Source organism: Haliaeetus albicilla, chromosome 24, assembly GCF_947461875.1.
Source record: "Haliaeetus albicilla chromosome 24, bHalAlb1.1, whole genome shotgun sequence".
NCBI classification, from domain to species: domain Eukaryota; kingdom Metazoa; phylum Chordata; class Aves; order Accipitriformes; family Accipitridae; genus Haliaeetus; species Haliaeetus albicilla.
The window spans coordinates 20,210,177-20,228,484 of record NC_091506.1 but is presented as its reverse complement, the minus strand read 5'-3'; the positions used below and the strand labels follow the sequence as shown (position 1 = coordinate 20,228,484).

Sequence of the window (18,308 nt, the reverse complement as noted above, 5' to 3'; positions counted from 1 at the left end):
ATAATGAGTTTAAAAAGTCAGAATACCTGAGAATTAAGGTTGTCCATGAGCTGGTCACAGCAAGCACCAAAATTCACTCCTATTCTCCACCCCTATTCCAGCTTTTTATTCTCCTGCCCTTTGAGACAGGCAAGCCCTGCAGCCATCCACGGCTGTCAGCAACCAGCGCAGGAGAGACAGGATCCTGCTCCCAGTGCTGGGGACGGCCGGTGGCAGCACCTCCCTCCCATCCCCAGCACTGATTCAGCCCCTCGGGCCCCGGGCTGGAGGAGGCCCTGTATGGGCAGGATCTTTGAAAACCTTAACTTGGCAGATCAAGTCTACAAAGCACTGGTGAACGGGGAGCCTTTCAGACGCCTGTAACCTGATAAGATACATAAGATAGGGGGCTTTTTTGCTGGGAAAGGAGATGGCACATCCCTTGCAATGGGGGGGGGGGCGGCAGCCTTCCAGCCATTGTGCCAGACCAAGTACCTCTCAATGCAAGCAGTTAGGTTCTGTTTGGTTTTTTTTAAAATACTGACAACCTAAAGCTTTTTTATCCTTTAACTCTTGGAAATGGCTGAGCAGCTTTTGCTGAAAACCTGAAACAAAGCCTGAGGCAGGGACACAGCATGGGAAATTCCAAGGTGAGCAATTAAGTTCAAGAGCTAAATGCAACTCCACCATCAGACAGTCTCTGCAGCAGGTGGTGTGACCGGTGTCACCAAGACACTCACTCTCCTCCACGCAGGCCTGCGGAGGGAAAAACTGCCACAGCAGCTAAAGCAGGCTACCCCACACCCAGAGTTTTAGACTGAATCCACTCCAAACAGGAATGAATTCGGGAAAGTCCTGCAAGAGGGAGCTCTGGCCAAATCACTGCAACTGGGAGGCAACTTCTCGGGAATGTGCTAAGGGGCTTACAGCATCTGGACGTGCGTGCTCCCTGGTTACTGCCGCTACGCCCTGCTCCGTCCCAGCCTCTGCTTGATAATTCCCCTTGAAGGCAGCTCCATGGGAACATTACTCACCGGCTGACCCGCCTGCAGTCGTGAGCCAGGCAGAACTCCAGAGCTGCGCACAGGGCAGCGGGAGCGGAGCAGCAGGGCGCAGTCCGGATGCTGGCCTCCAACCCAGTCCATGGGCGAGGTGCTACGCAGAATGCAGTTAGGTAGCAATGCAAATAGCACTGTGATTAGCATCACTGCTTAAATTGCTGCCTTTGCTCTAGAATCTAAACTACTTTAAAACCTGAAGGAAGGGCCTCCCAAATACAAGCCCTGTTTAGGCAAGGTGGTGCTGTCTGAACAGAGTTTGAAAATACCATTTTGCTGCTGCAAAAAGTTATGTTCCCGAGGTCTTCATTCTGTGCCGTAGTACTGCCTTGCTGCTCCCTTCTTCTCACTGCTTTTCTTCCTCATGCTGCTCTTTCACAAAAACAAGAAACAATCTGAAGAAAAACTGATAAAAGGACTTGGGGTAAATGTGCCTTCATTTTTTTTTAAAGATATCAACTATCTACATCAGCAGCGTCCCTACAAAAGCAAATCACTGAGACTGGAGATAGGTGCCCTGAAGCACTGCAGGCAACAGCAGTATCCAGACCAGCTGAAGTAGCCCAGCAAAACACCCCACGAGTCATTGAAGGAGAGGTCTAATCACATCACCTACAAGTCTATAGCTTATTCTGGGTTTTGGAAGAACCAGCACACAGAACTGGAGTAGATCCGAAGCACTGAGGCATCACGTATTCTGACACAAGCACATCAACCAGAATGAAAGCTTGAAGGCTGGGAAAAACATCCATAATGTCATTTGTGACAGGAGGTTTGCTCTGCTTGTAACATACACTGCCAACACACCCAGGAAAGCTGTTCAGAGATCAACAGACAAAGGCTTTTCACCGTTCAGCCTGTTATTTCATGTAAATTGGGTTGTCCTACCAGAAAAAGGCATCTCCATATGAAGTGCAAGGTGCTCAAAAAACCAGGAGCAGCCACAGCAAAAAACAAGTTCAAGAAGTACTCACACTGTGGCTGAATCCCTTAATTCCCCCCCCGCCCCCCCCCCCCCCCCCCCGCCATGACCGGAGGGTCCTGCTCCGCTACCTACAGGTGCAGTTCTGCAATCCAGAGCCACACAGTCTTCCCACTTGTCAATGCAGGTGATCTCCTCAAAGTATCACCACCTTAAAACAGGGTTTTGTCCACTGAAATAACTCCAGACTCCTCTGAGATATGAAGTCATGTTTTGAAAAGCAACAGTGCAGCAAATTCAATTAACTAATCAAGTCTGCCTTCTACTTGGGCAACCTGGAAGCAAGATTTCCCAAAGCCCATCCCCAAGACGTAGCATGTTATCTGCCAGGTATGCTGCTGTGACCCTTCCAGTGTGATCTAGAGGGTCTGCCTCCAACCCCCCCTTCTTCTGGCCTCCTGGAGCAGGGAGTCCTGCACAGAGCATGCCATGCCCCAGAAAAAAAATGGGAAAACTACCCCGCTCTTCTCTTGAACCCTGATAGAGGCTGGAGGGGGTTGGAGAGGACACGCGCAAATCAAGCCAGAGGCAAACAGTAGCTCTTTAGAGGAATAAACCACTCGTCAGCCTGTCGTGATTGATAAGTACATCTGCCAGTCCCCACCTGCTGTTCACATTCCTGGCATTTTTTTTCTGCAGCATTTTCTCCCTGAGAAGGGACCAGCTGCTTATCAACTGCTGCAGAGGAGATTTAAAGGAAGGGAAGCAGGCCCCAGCTTAAACAAAACGAAGGGATTTCGGGCCCCGAGCATGCCAAAGACAGTTTTCTTGCATGAGATTGGGGAACCTGCTGAAGGGGTTTATTCCAGGAGCCCTCACAGGTTCAGGAATTGTAATGAGCGTTAAGTGCTCCCCTTTGGTCATTCCTGCCATCATACCTCTTTTAAATTCCTGGCAGATAAAGCAGGGGACTCCAGAAAAGTCTCTGTAGCCTCCAGCCACTCACACCAAAGTAATTTTCTGCACCGGTCAACCACCCCTAGAAAAAAAGGGACATAAAGGTGAAAACACACCAGCCTCTCCAAAAGGGTGAAGGCTTCGCTGCCTTCCCCACAGCGGAGGGCTGATGAGCACGGACAGCCGGGAGGCTGGGCAGGACAGCTGTTCAGAGCAGCAACAGATATTTCTGGGAGTGAAGGAGCAGGAGTTTAGTTCTGGTTTTTAGCCCTGGACATGGGCTGGAAGTTCCTCCTTTTCTGCAAGTTAGTTTTAACACAGCAAGAAGGTGAAGGAAAATAAACCAGTACAATTATAGCGGAGCCTCGAAGCAGAGGAGTGGAACATTAGCCTGCCTGTTGTCAGAAGAGGAAAAAGCAGCTCCGAGGAGCTATCAAGAGCTCGCTGTCTTTAAGATCTCAACCTCTCTGTCAAACTAGATCAAAATCAGCTATTAGGATCAAATTTATTAGAGCGCATACCCATACTGAAATCCTATCAGCCTGGCTGCTGCAGGGAGCCAAGGCAAAGCAGGGTTTCTGGAGTTAGGTGGCCCAGCACCCATCTAAAAGTGCCTCCCTTTCACTGAAAGATGAACACACACAACTGCAAACAAATCTACGAGCTTTTGCTTATTTGCAGTCTTTGGGGAAGGAGGGAGGCAGCAGGAAATAAACACAGCTTTCCCCACACCTGGAAGAGGAGTAAAATGCAAACCAGGTTTTTATTTCAGACCACAGCGATTATGTCCATCAACAGGCAGCACCGCTCCTTAAGGCAGACAGCATAGCAGCGCCTTTATAAACCAAGGTGGATGCAATACAAAATCTGACTTATTCTGGACGCTCCTGGGGAAGAGCCCAGCACGAAGAGCTGTGGCTCAGCAGGCAGGACACCCCAAACACCATGAGCACTGGTCAGCCACCCCTCTTTGCAGAGCAGCTTCCTGACCAGTTTTTGAGGGTATTTCCCAAGGCTGCCACACTCGGTCTTACAAAAGAGCCAAAAGTTAGCAGCAGCAAGGGGAAGGGGAGGGCAAGCCAGGTGTGAGCAGCATTTGATTAGCTGGCTAATGGGTGCAGCTGTCCTCCGGTTTTACGGCTCTTGGAGGAAATTTAAACAGGAACTTTCTATAAATTAACTGCCCATAAAACAAGCATGTTTTCTCAACACACCAGAAGGTCGGGAGAGGTCTGCTCAGCCCCCCATTCCCAGGACATGGCAAACAGCCTCCGCAGTCACAGTTTCTGCTTCTGAACCATGAGAATGCAGATTTAGCCCGTGTAGTAGTAAGCTGGTGAGAGCACACTCGCAAAGCCATCAAAGTCATTCTCCATTCACAGCAAACGAATAATATATGTTTCCCCTAAAATCCCCAATGCAATCCAGATGTCTAAGTAGTCTTCGTCCCAGAAAGCAAACTATACAACCGCCTCGGAAAGACAGCCACAGCTCCGCTTGCCAAAGTCCTCACAAGGCTGTTAATTCTGCAGGAGCAACAAACACATTGATTTCAACTCCTCCCAGGTCTGGAAGCTGCAGGTGATAAGGTGGTTATAGACACCGTCCCCAACCCTTCTGGCTTCCTTGAGAGGATTATTTAAGAGGCAAGAGTTGCCTGTTAGGGATATTCTGCTGCTAAAAATGCACCTGACAGGTCCCCAGTTTTGAGGGAACGAGGAGCATGGGAAAAGTCAGGGTGAAGCCAGTGCAGGCAACACAGGAAATAAAAGAAACAAAATAAATTGCTTAGGATGCATTAGGAGGACCAGAGGGTGTCATGGGGTGCTCATTCCCTGCGGCCACTCTGAGCCGTGGGAGGAAAGCCCCTGGCAGCGAGGACCCCAGGAAGGGCCGTTTCACCAGGGGACAGGCTGGCTGGTCCCAGAGAAGGAGCCAAAGGGCCAAATTCCTCCAGCAGCACAAGGAGGGCAAGCCTGCAGCTGCACCTGTCCTGGGGTAAGGGACCCTCACCAGCTGGGGAAGGGGCTCGCAGCCCCCCAGGCAGCCTCCCCAGCACCCTGCTGTGGGACCGCCTGGGCAAGAGCAGCAGGTTACCTGTTCTGGGGGGGTTCAGCGCAGAGCCCTCCCGGCACACCAGCTCGCCCAGCCTGCGGGCAGCAGCCTAGGAGCACAGTGCACCAGGGAAAAGCTGTCCGAAACACCTATGGAAAGGTTTGGAAGAGTTGAAAATAGAGTTTGGGAAACAAACACTGACCAGCCATACAACTCTTCCAGGGATATTTTAAGCATTAGTATAGTTGCATTCCAGTCCCCAAGTATATTTTTTATAAATATTTTAAGTCACTTTGTTTCAAAACTTATTATTATCAGCCAAGTACAGTGCAATGCTTCAAATTTTAGACCTGCAGGCTGCCAGCCAAATTTGCTGCCGATTTTTAAAACTGTGCCGTGTTACCTAGGGTATAACATCGGATCATCTCTGGGTTTTTTTCAGGTGCTTTTCTACAAAGACATTTATTCTGTGTTATAACATTAGGTCTCTACCAATACATCAAGCCTTGTGGATTAACACATCTTTATTCACAAACCAATAACAGTGGTTTCATTTTCAAATCTGCCTTTTTTTTTCCTTTTTTACAGGCCAATAAGCAAAAGAAAATACACCAGTAATTCTGCATGCAAAGTAACTCTCTCTAGAACTAGGTATTTTTGTCATTGACAAAGCCACAGTACATACAACTGGCAGCAATTTCTGGGAGCTCCGCCTGAGCAGTGCGCAAGGCCGCCAGGACCAAAGTACTGCACGTAACAAGCCAGCTACACCACAGACATGCCAAAGCTCCCCAAAGGCCATTCTCCTCTAAAGACATGGCAAAGCAGCATGCAGGGGGAAAATGGATCGTCCTGCATCCTAACCTGGGTACCCTGCCTGCATGTAGGTCTAGAGCCATACACTTCTTCAACCCAAACACACTGCATTCACAATGATATCTAACCTTCTTGCCTAAGAGGCAAAAAGGGAAACCCAGACACGGCAGTCATAGTTTTGGAAGGTCCAAAGCACTAGCAAACAGCAGGGTACGGCTAAGGGCAGATCCTGCACTCCAGCTCTGCTGGTCGCTCTGCCACTTCAAGCTCCCATCCCATCAGGGACACGGGTTCTTGTGCACCAGAGATACCAACAAAACGCAGCTTAACCTTCAGAGCATAGATTTCCACCAGCGCTTTACAGTACACAAATATTAATATTCGCAAATGAATCCAGGCCTGCTTGATCCAAAAAACACACAGCTGTGGCCAAGCATGTGTTTTCTTTGGAGAACAGACCAGACACTCCGAGCCTGGTTGCCTTACCCATTTTTGAAAGACAGATTTAAGTCAACCAAACAGATACCAACCAAGCTGAAATACCAACCCTCACCACAAAGCCTCCTGCTCTCCAAGCTCTTGGTTGCTACTGAAAGGGGGAAAACACTCTACTACAGTCATCTCTACCAGCCCTGCCAGGGAGATGGGGAGAGGTCATGCCTGCTGGGTCAGGTAGCTGGGGCAGGTAGCTGCCTGCCAGCGTTCCTCACGAGTTATCAGCTAAATCAGGTTAGAGGAGCTCCGTGACCGTTCAGCAAGAACGGGACTAGATGACCCCTCTATCTCCTTTCCCATCCTTACAGCTTAGGCTGTAAATTCTTCAGGGACAGCTACAAGCAGGAGATACTGGCAGAGCACTGCTAGCCACAGCTAGCTGGGACCTCTGCAGGGAGCCATGGCAGCAGTTCCAAAAGCTCCAGGGTAAGGATGCTGGGTAAACCTAGAAACTGTGAAAAATGTTAATGTGTTGTACTGGTATGCAGACTGCACTTAAGAAACTGCTTAACTGGACACAGGTAGAAGAATCAAGGCTAAAGTGGAATGATTTGTCTTAGGGAAATTTGTCTTAGGTGTAGGGTACCCAACATGCGCCACATAACTGTAGGGGAGCTTTGGGATGTGGGGACTTGCAAGGCCACCTGTACCAAGATGACCATAGCAGTGATACAGCCATATAAGGTTGAGATTGCCTAACAGGAATGCCAGATTTGGGTATGGATGTAACAGGGTTGAAACCAATCAGCAAAAAGTAGTAAGGGGCTGTTATGTGAGAGTCTGGGCAGAGAAAGGGAGCGACAGGGGCAATGAAGAGATGGGTCCTGAAATAGAGAAAAAAAATATGGAGAATAACGTGTAATATAAAGAACAAAGGAGGGTCAATCTTCCTGTGGTAGGAGCAGGGGCACCTAGGGACAGCCACAACCCCAATGTGCAGATTGAAACCCCCTGGGATGCCAAGAAACCCCCCTCCCCCAGACAACCTGCTGGACTCTCCACCCAGTCTGTGTCCAAAAGACTTGCCATAGGAGGGCAAACTGGGACAGACTTGCACCCTTACACGAAGTGGCATGGGAGGGAAGGGCGATGGATTTACAATTTGGTAGTAGTGCAATTTGTCAGATTTAGCAGTAATAATTACCAGCTTTAGAGGTACAAGTGTGTAAAATGTTCTAACTGTAAATTACTATCAGCAGTGTTTATTAGTGAATCAATTAAATAGTCAATAACTTGACTAGTTTCTCAGTAGGGTATTGCTTCATAATAACCATCATAGCCTCTCAGATCAGCTACGCCTCCAGCCTGCACCCCAGAGGGGCTGGGATCAGACCAGGGGCTCAGCTGGGATGTCCCAGCCTGGAGGTCTGGGCTAGCTGCTGTCTAGGTATCTCAGTTAAGCAAAGGAGCTTGGTTAAGCCTGTGTGGGCAGATGCAATATGGGCTGCTTGTCTTACGTGTTTGTACAATGCCTGATACGAAAAGCCTGTGACCCACCACTGAAAATCGTGCATGCCACCACCACAGTGTGAACACACCATTGGCCACACTTTTAATAGCTTCTAATAACAAACCAGGATAAAGAGCTTAAAAGTTTGAGGTGCCTGTGTAAAGCACACCTGCAATTAAAAGGACACTCCTCAACCCCACCACGTCAGCAAGACCAAAGGCCAGGCCGCGCAGGGCCAGGGATGGGACCCACCTCGGGTCCTCTCACTCTTCGAGAGGGCTGACCTAAATCCTCCCTCTTTCAGACTCCAGTGGCAGGAGGAAAATGAGCTGGTCTCATTAATTTCACCTCCCACTGCCTGGTGAACTTTTCTGCAGAAAAAAAAAAAAGATTCAAAGCTATGCTGGCAACCCAAATCTTCTCTGGAGCAGGAGGAGGCAAGCGACCTGCTGCAGCGTCGCTCACCTAATGGCCAAGCTCTGCTTCCAGAGCTCCTCGAGTTATTCAGCTGGGGACTTTTTAGAAATCCAGTTAGGACACCCAGCAAGGCAATGGTTTCTCTGCAGGGCAGTTTATGCAATAGAAGGGCAAGTAGTCCATCGTCAGCTGGTGGCTCAGCAAAACCTCCTCTGATGCAGGCGAACCCAAGACTGGCACACTGCACGACAGGCGACACCACCAACTCCTCCCTGCAGCTTCCTCAGAGCCTCGCCGGAGCCAAGTACACCGGGGCACCCTATTTTCCTGTGATTTCCAGAGTTCAAATTTATTTTTTAATCTGATAGTAACAGTAGAAGACTATAAAAAAACCCACACTGGCCTGAGCGGCTCCAGAGTCTAAAATAAACATGCCAAGCCCTATTTGTGATGGAGTAAAAATAGCTTGTTTCTCATCCCTTCCCAGGACCTCTGCTTCGTACACAAAAGCTTCACAGGTTAACTATAAAAATACCAGGCGTGCAAGGAATGTCTTGATTCAAGCTTTGCACTGTTTGAAGGAGTTCAGAAACCCACCTCGGCCCACAGCAAAGGGACACACCCTCAGAGCTCATATCCCACCCAGGGCTAAAGGCCAGGTGCTGTCAATTCCCTTTAATAGAAACTACCATCCTTCAAAAAAAAAAAAGGAAAAACACTTCACTGGAATTACATCTTGTACTCTTTCTGGGCTGGATGTTTTTTAAATGACACTTATTCCAGAGAGCGTTAACTATGAAATCTAGTGCAAAGCTGTGCTGCAGCCAGGACGGGCTCCCTGGGAAGTAGAACAAGCACAATCAGCTTCTGCATCAAAAGGAGAAGAGAGACTGCGACCAGTCTGGCTCACTAAGAAACCTCACTTCCTTGCAAGTTCTGCTAAACTAACTTTTTTTCCAAGGCTTAAATGTATCACACCTGGCACCTGCGATGCTCAGGCCTGAAGAGAACAGAAAAACAAGACCTAGGAGAGCAGCACCACAGGAAAGATGTCATGAAGCAAAGTTTAATCATTACATCCTTTCTAAAGACAGATCAGCCGGACCCACAAGTGAGCACCAACCTATCTATGACTTGGGCTTAAAAAAGGACCAGAGGAGAATCCGCAATGCATCTGAAACCTGCTGGTATTTATATAGGCACTAAAAGACACCCAGGGGAAAACGCCAGGCGTACGCGTCCCCAGCCCCACAGGCAAAGCTCACAGGAGCCACCGGCCCCAGGAGCCTTCCCAGAAATGGCCGGCAGCCGGCACATCTCCCTACAAGGCAGTCCTGACAGCGGCACATGCAGCCGTCCATCTGCTGCCACGCTCTCCCGCCTCGCCGCAGCCCGAGAGCACGCATCGGGCTTTAACCCACCCCAGACAACACATGGCAGGCACTGGATTTGTGGCACTCCCAGAGACCACCTTCACCAGCACACCCACCTACAAACACCACACTCCAGCACCAGCTCCGCGTTCGCCATTAAAATTCATCTCCAGAAATCTGGGCTCAAACTGAGGCGGCATAAATTAAGCAGCGATCTGGGGCTTTGGGTGAGAGACAGCGACATCTCAGAAGAGCTCTTAGCACAGCCACACTCATTTTAGGTGACAGGGACAAGAAAAACAAATTTGCTTGCTAAATACACATTTAGTTTAGCTGGTCATTTTGAAAAGCTCAACATTTATATTTTAGATTATGTTCTTAAATATGCCCACATCACATTGAAGGCTAGTATCTAGTGAGATCTGTTACACAGGTCGCTAAAGTTTCCTCCTCTTAATTAAAGTCAATCTTGTACATTGTCTTGAGTCAAAGGGTTCAAGAGATGGGAAAGCCATAGTCCACCCCCCAGCTACTTCTTCCCATTATTAAGCATCCTAGTAAATAAATGAGAAAAAAGTGCACCTCTTCCAGATTTTACTTTGTCTGGCTTCCTCCTCCTCTTCTTATACACAGACTTTCATCATTTATGGTCAAAACCATTTCCGAGAACAAGGAGAGCGATCCAGCACTTTCCAGCTCTCTTGTCCCACCTGCCTACACATTATCACTGAAGAATCACCTCACCAGATGCTTCAAGGTAAAAATCACAGCTTGTCTTATTTACATTAATATTTTGTGTTAGCTGTTACATAAATACTGCTGCTCTTAAAGGAGGCTTCTCTCAAGTCCCCTGCTCTCCTCACCTGGCATCGCTTCCCATTCTTTTAGCTTATTCTGAAAGGGCAGGACTCCTGGAAATAACTTTTCTTCTTATCTGGTAGGCACTGGTATAACAGTCCAGCCACCAAACAAGTACCAAATAACTGTGACCACCAATAATCTCACCCCATATGTGCAACCCAGGATTTCAGCTCATAGTTCCACCCCCCAATGCATGCATTACAGCAATTCTCCCGTCCATGACACACATTTGCATCATGCTTCCTTCCTACTCCTGTGCACTTTTCCTCCTATTCAATGGCCCACAAAGGTCTCAAGAGATCACGCAACACGTGCCCATGAGCAGCACGCATTCTCCCATGTTGGCAAAGACTTGGAAATTCAGTGTTTTGTAGAGAAAGGAATGGCTGAACCTTCTCCCTGACTCTTCCTCACAAGGCACATGTGCCCTGGCCTGCTTGAAGGCCCACAGCAGCATCATGGCCAGCTTCATAGTCCTTTCAAGCTGGTGTGACTTCCAGAGGAAGTATTTCCACCTCTCCCATCCCACCTCTCTCTCCCCTTTGTGCTGGTACAAGTGTTACAGCCACACAGAGAAGTGGATGAGGGAGCTGACACAGATTAAAGAAACCCAGCAAGACACAAACAAGAGGCCAGTTACATCTGGCTCAGCTTCCTGGCTGGATGCGGGGTCTGCAAGACCACTTCCCTTTTCCCCTGCACAAGTGAAAGGCAGGACCTCTCCTGCCAGCAGCACCAGCTCAAACCAACCAAGAAGCTGGGCATGCCAAGTTTGGACACTGTAAAAAACTGTGCTGTGCAAGAGCACTGAGAAAGTCACCAAGGAAAACCCAAACAATTCCAAAAGATAAAGAGAAAAAGAAATTAAACTGGTTTCAGCTGGACATCTCCCATTCATTTCCCACTATTGTCCTAAGCAGCATCTAAGCAGCACATACTGACAGTAAGGGCCACCTCCCACAGCCAGCTGCATCCTGGTAGCAGGCAGCGCAATTCACTTACAGCAGAAGTCTCCGAATGGATCTATTCCACATTAATAGTCCACTCGAGCACTTCTGGGCAAACTGCAGCAAGCAGGCAAGTGACCTGACGCAGGTTTCTTTTCAGCCACTAAGCCACTTTAAAAGACATCTAAAAATACATTAAATGCTTTTCTCATGTTACTTTTCTATGCAAGGGACTGCTCTAAAGCCTGCCAACAGCAAATGGAACAAGACGCTGCTGCAAGACCTCTTTCCTGCACGAACAGCCTGTCTGCATCATCAACTTGTTTGAGTCCAGGAGACCAGCCTAAGATAAAAACCTGGAGCAATAAGCAGTCTGTTCGGCAGCATCAGCTACTGATGTAGCACCATTTTCTCCAAAGAGCTGCGCTTCTGTTCGGAATCACCACCCAGATGGGGAGCTGCAATGTTTTACCTTGTCTCTGCTCCAGAAGGATCTTTAACTAGTTACACACAGAAGAGTTCAAATGTATACTCCTCCCAACCAAGCCTAAAGAAGAAAAATAACTTCCCAGCTCTGCTGACACAGGTAATTCCTCTCCATTGAGGAGAGGGAAGGTAAACAGGACAACTGTTTGCCTTCAAAAGTGCTTTGCAAATCAGCTCAGCTGGCAGCTACCACAAATCCCAAGCAGGACAACACTGGCCACTTCAATTACTCCAGCTGATCCTCAAGCCCATCTCCTTAGAGTACATTTGCATCACCAAGTTTCCCACCAAGACTCTTCCTCCACTCCCAGTGGGGAGCAGACAGCTTTCCTGCTCTTTTGAGATGCGGACCTGTGTGTTTACAAGCTTCTGTAGGTGCCTGGGTCTGCCTTGAACCGGAGCAGACACTGACACACTAGGAAATGAAAAGTGTCTGCTCCTGGATCAGTTCAGGCTGCAGAGCCAAGCCATCTGCTTCTGCTGATACTGAGGGTGGCTCTTCCTCACTCCAAACCAGACACCCAGCCATGTGCCCAGGCAGCTTCTAGCTTCAGCTGACCTTTTCCAGTTGGCACAGCCTATAACTGCTGGTCCCAAACAGGGCTTAGAGTCAGCTGTGCAGAATTCGCTAAGAATCATCACCTTAAGTCACTGCTTAAAGAAGAATCCCAACCCTAAACACTTGGATAGGGAGTCAGCTTAGCCAGTCTGAATTCCCATATAAGACCAGAAAATAGGACTTCAGCATGTGAAGCACTCTACCCTGGGCTCTCAGCTGGCATGACCAAGCCACATACTACACCAGTCCAAAAGACACTCACAAGGAAGAGCTCTGCACCCAAACTTGCTCTCCATGATCTCCCTCATGCTGGTGAAGGACTGCTTTTCCAGCAGGATCTGAGCTGACCAACTCATCACAAAACACAGGTATGTGCCTTGGGTGCACAACGGGCAGAGGGCAGAACTGCCCCTATTTGCAGGACTTGAGTTTCATCTTAACTTCAGGAAAAATCAAATCCTAGATCTCACTGCCTCCTCTGTTCTCTGCTTTTTTTTATGGAGCAGGGGAGAAGCTGCCTCAAACGATCTCCTGAAGCACCATATCAAGGCAATGGTTTTCAACCAGCATGCGAACAGACTATAAGAAATCCATAAAAGGTGCAAAAAGGCTTACCTGAAGTCAGCAGGATTAAGTTCGCTATACAAAGTTATGCACCTCCAGGGGAAGCTTTAGGAGTCTGCAACTGAGGGAAGAGAAAAAGGCTGGAGGCTGCCGAGCTGGGTCACACTGGCGCAAAGCGCACAGCACCAGGATGCTGTGCGGAGGTCTGCAGGAAACAGCTTCTTCCTGTGACGGCAGGACAGTACCGCGACCCCCTTCCCCTGGGACGCCCACAGGCCAGGCGCAGTCGACTGCCAGACCGAGCTGAGCACGCAGAGCCACATCCAGTCTGCAGATCAAAAGTCACTGAGGCGCCAGTGAGCGATGCATGGCCCTACCTGTCCCAGCAGGTCCCGGCTCCAACTTGCCGCAGCCACTGCTGGGGCAGGGCGAAAGCAAGAGGCGGAGGTGAGCAGCAGTTGCACCATTTCCACTTGACCCAACGACTAAGAACTTTCAGGAGCATGGCAGGCTTTGGCGTAGCAGCACAGGACCAGCATGGCAGGGAGAAGCAAGAGGAGGGTCAGGATTCCAGTTTCCAGGAATAAGGGGCATGCAGTACTATGGTACCAGCGCTGGGATACTGGTTTGAGGGGAGGGTGGTGACTGAACCACATCACAGGTCTGGAGTACTGCTTCTAGACTCCAGGAGCTCATCCACCTCTGATCGAGGCTTTTAAGCAAGCCTTCTCACGCCTAAATTAGCCATGGTAATCACCAAGTACTTCACTCCGCCACGTTCAGCAGAGAGAACTGCACGCAACTTTTATCCCAGCTTATCACCATTACCACACAGGGGAACACCGCTGCCTTCTCAATGCTTTAAGTCTGCAATATACAATTGTACATCCTTGCTGGGAGCAAATGAAGCCCTTTTTCACATTTGCTTTGATTACAAAGTTTTCATGAGGCTATAAAGCCCTGTTCTTACACTTTTCTTACAGTTTACTACCAAGGGTTCGTGGGGTTTTGCATGCAGTACCATTACAACATGTTGCTTTAGCTTCCTCTGTACATTTCTGAAGGAGATTTGTATTTCTTTTCAGCAATTGTTATTCTCAGAAGATCAAACTTCTTACCTCCCTAAAGGCTGACCCCTGATATTCAAACAAAATTTTATGCTAAGATGTGATAAAGTGTTTCCTGAAATAGCAACCAGCACAAGGCTGCTGGCATATGGATAAACATAAAGCACCAGCTTCACAAACACTACTGGAAGCACAAAATTCCCCATGCAGAGGACACCAAGTTTCACATTTTGGCCAAACAGCTCACTCTGGGGGAACTGAATTCATACTGTTTAAACACATACAGCACCATGGCACAGACCTTTATGTTAGATTACATGAGATCATTAGTCCAAATCACTTCTGTATTACTGCCACCAACAAAAACATTAGTGCCCAGCCGGAAAAAACACCTGATCTGACCTGGATGCCAATTACAATAAGGTTTACTGCCCTATTCCTGATGCTTTATTCCACGTGGGATGTACAGATCTGCATTGTGACCACACTCCAAAACTTGCAGGACCACTTACACACCCCATACCACAGCTATTCTGTGCACAAACACCACATGGCAGAAGCTTTAAATGAACTCAAAGTGAGAACTAATGAAATCGATGACAGAAGTTGTTCGCGCCTACTAAGTTCAGTTGTTGCCAGTACTACTGAAATTATACTTGCCAACACATCTTAAAGCATGTGCTACTGTACAGCGTGCAGGAGAAAGGAAAGATGCTGAGGATTTTGGGGAGCAGATAGGCAAGAAGGTTTTGAATTTTAGGAAACATACTAGAGGAAGATTTGCCCTTTGAACCGGCGCAGTCTCACCCTGATCTCCAACCAGTCTTGACCCTGTGTCTGTAGAGGTAGAAGTCTAATTTCTGGAGAAGAAGAGACACAGCTACACTGATTCTATGTATCTTTGTGATAGGATCCTGCAAAGTTTAATTCAGAGAAGGTTTTAGAATAACCACCTTTTATTCTCCAATGCAGGCCCCAGGCACTATGAGAAAAATTCCACTAGAAATACTTCCTTTGGAGTGGGAAAACACCATGCATGGTCTGTTATGCAGGAATCAGCTCATACAGCATAAAGACCTCACACTCCACGGATGTCAAGACCTTAGACCTTCTAGTTAGTCTAAGGGACACAAACAGGGAAGCATTGCAGCCTCAAATATTCATATCATTGCAATCCCAATATAAAAATCATCATGCCAGATTTTCCACTGGCATCAAACTCTGTATTTGTAGGTGACTGTGAGACCATCTTATTAGAAGAACCTCTTACTTTGGGAAAAGCAAAGTACTCGCCCTCAGAGAAGGCAGATCTAGAGAGAGGGTCTTTTCCAAAGCATTCAGTATCAGCACACTCATCTTTTTCTGCCTCCTGGCTCAAAATGCCTCTTGCTATCCACCTAGAGGCCCACACCTAAGGCCTTCCTCTAGGAATCCCAAGAGACACAACACAAAGATAACGAAGATCTCACCTTACATTTCTACACATTATTTCAGCAATATTTAGAGAAGGCCTGATGAAACTTTTCCTTGCTGTAGAGGAAACTCTCAGCTAGAGACCAGTACTGAAGGGCTGCTTTAGAGAATAAGTTTACAGGAGAGGCACAGGAGCCATACTGGAAAAACTCAGCAACTATTTCCATTCTGATTAAAGCGGTATCTGAACAGCATCCTGGACTGCTGAATTAACCAAGCACTAGAGACCGGGACTGTTTTTATCGACTATTCTTCTTTACTCTCCCCTGTAATCGAAAAGTCCCAAAGGTGGCACACACACAAGGAAATTCTTTCGGGGCCTCATGGAAGCTCTGGGAAAAGATGCATTTCTCCAAGAGCCTGGAAGAGTCCATTTAGGGGCTGACTTTGCACAAGAAAGAAGGAAGAAGCCTATCTGACAAGAAGCAAGCAGTGCCACCCCAGCAAGGGACCAACAGCACAGACAGCCCCCACGTTGTGATCTCAAGTTGTGACAGCGGCACAAGGCTTTCACATCACCTGTCGTAATTCAACACTCAAGTGGAAAACTGCTGGTTCAAACTATCACCCAGCCTTTTCTCACTCAAGCTCATCCAAAATCAATCCCCAGCCCTTGGGACTGATATAAAATGATCAGTATCTGCTACTGGAAACTCTCATCAAAATTACTGAATGCTAATCCCCACCCTTAGGAACACACTTCACAGAAGATTAAGCTTTCTGAAGTCTAAATATCTAATCTAGTTCAAAAAAAGAAAAGAGCCAGTGTGAATTCATCACCTATATGCATTCAGCACTCGCGTGACCTGTAACTATGCTAGAGTAAACTGAAACCTCTCTCCTAATCACTTTTTCAGCCCCTGAGGAGGGAGGGGAGGAATGCCACTCATCAGGTCCTTACCAAGGAGTATTCGAAACAGTATTGCAGGAAGAGGCTTCCAAGGCAATTTGTTGGAAAGCTCTGAGGGGCCAGGATCCAAAATATTTCTGAAGCTGCCCATGTAACCCTCTATGAACTGAGCCCTTCTCAGAAAGCACAGTAGAAAATACACACCATACCCTTATTTGGGGTTGCAATGACAGCAAATGCCATAGCTGAGCACTGTGGTGAGACCACAATACAAGAAAAGGGGAAGAAAGGAGAACACATCAGCGGAAACCTTCATTCAAATGTATCTTTACAGGTCAGATGAGGCTAGGAGCCTGCTTTTCTAAAGAAAAACCCAAAACAAAGCTGACCACTGTCTGCCTGAGGAGCTGGGACAAGTTCTACTACTGTTTCCAAGCCCCACCCTCTGCATGTGAAGGTCTGCCAGAGACAACATACTTTGAATCCCACCAAGACTTACTCTGCAGGCCTAGAGGACACCTGCAGGACAGTGAAACCAGGGCGGGACAATTCAACCCTGAACAAGAAAATATCTGTTACGGCTAAGAGCACCATCCCAAGAGAGAGCTCTGCTGATACAATGGCTCCCTGCCTCTGAGGACGGTCTGACTCTCTGACTTCCCTCCTGACCACTTTGCTAAGCCAGTGAAGAAAGGGTCTAGCTGAAAAAAAGAACAACTTTATGCCAAGCTAGCACAATCAGTTGATCAATGCATCAGCTCAGCACCACAGCTGGCATGTGGGAGGACCAAGAGGGCACAGCTGAAAGCAGGGAAAGAGAAGGGCCCTTTTAAGAACATAAAACCATGAGGCTGGCTGAGGCAACCACTCATCCTGAGCTAACCCACCACTCTCCAGCACAGGGACCATGCCCACCTCTTCTTCCTCCTCCAGCCTGGGCCTTGCTTCCTCTCCACCTGCACTGCCAGGGTGTTGACCAGCTCCTTCTGGCTGGGGCATTTACAAGCTCCTTCCCATGGACAATCCAGGGTACTAAGTTGCAGAAAGTTAACCCAGGGGGAAAAAAAAAAAATCAGCTCAGCAAGACGACTGCAAACACCGAAACTGCATGTATGGAGGTCAGACCTCTCATCCCCGAAAGCAGCGAGCCTTACACCAGCTCAGCCATCCCACACAACCTCACCCTCTGCTGCTCACTGCACCTCGCCCTGGGACAGCCACGGTGGCATGGGCATTGGGACTGACGTGGCCCAGCAGCGACACAGCTAAGGGGGCCATGTGGCAGAACACCATTTGGGTTAAGGTTTGTTGTGAGCTCTTCACAGTTAGACGTATGCAAGGGCCACAGTAAGGAGCCGTGGCAGCACATGGTAGCCCAGTGGCCCCCTCTGGCTCTCAGGTCCCAGCACGCTGCCCAGGGATGGGGCCCCAGATGTGGACAAGATGTGCAAGGCTGCACTACTGCCACTGGCAGAGATTCCAGGGAATTTTCTACTGTGCATAAAGCCTGGCTCCCAGAAACCAGCAGTACCGGCCTGAGGTGACCTTGAGCAGGACACAGCGTTTGGGAAACCACGGTACATTCCTAGGGTGCCTTACATTGCTCGCACCCCAGCTAATAGTTCGGGCAGAAGCTACCATGGGGCAAGAAGCTCCAGCTTTAATTCAGGCCATGGTTTCAAGACATATCTGCCCAGCTGAGCAGGTCACCACCAACAGAAGAGAGAGGCCCCCATTGCCTCCCCACACCCCAAACACAGCCATGCCACTCGCCTTGCCCTGTCTCCTCCTCACCAGACACCCAGAACAGCTCACAAACCACGCACAAGAGCCAGGGAACTTTCTGCTGGTCCCCAGGTAATCAGCTCATGGGCTAAGCAGGCACTCACAAGAGGAAGGGAGCAGGCCTGCCCGGCCAGGGGACTTGGACCATCTCCTTTGGACAGCGTTGCACCAGCAGATCATCTTGGATGCTCATG

At 48.6% G+C, this 18,308-nt stretch overlaps 1 protein-coding gene across 4 annotated transcripts in view; it reads right to left on the bottom strand.

The window, feature by feature from the left end:
* Nucleotides 1-18,308, bottom strand: part of DAG1 (dystroglycan 1) — a 54,106-nt gene that overhangs the window by 32,179 nt on the left and 3,619 nt on the right. The window contains exon 1 of one of the 4 annotated variants that reach the window (XM_069769642.1): nt 12,991-13,011. The exons of the other annotated variants lie outside the window; for them this stretch is intronic. The gene's annotated coding sequence lies outside the window, so the exon portion shown is untranslated. Of the gene's footprint in view, nt 1-12,990; nt 13,012-18,308 lie in introns of those variants that run through there. 4 annotated transcript variants of the gene reach the window in all.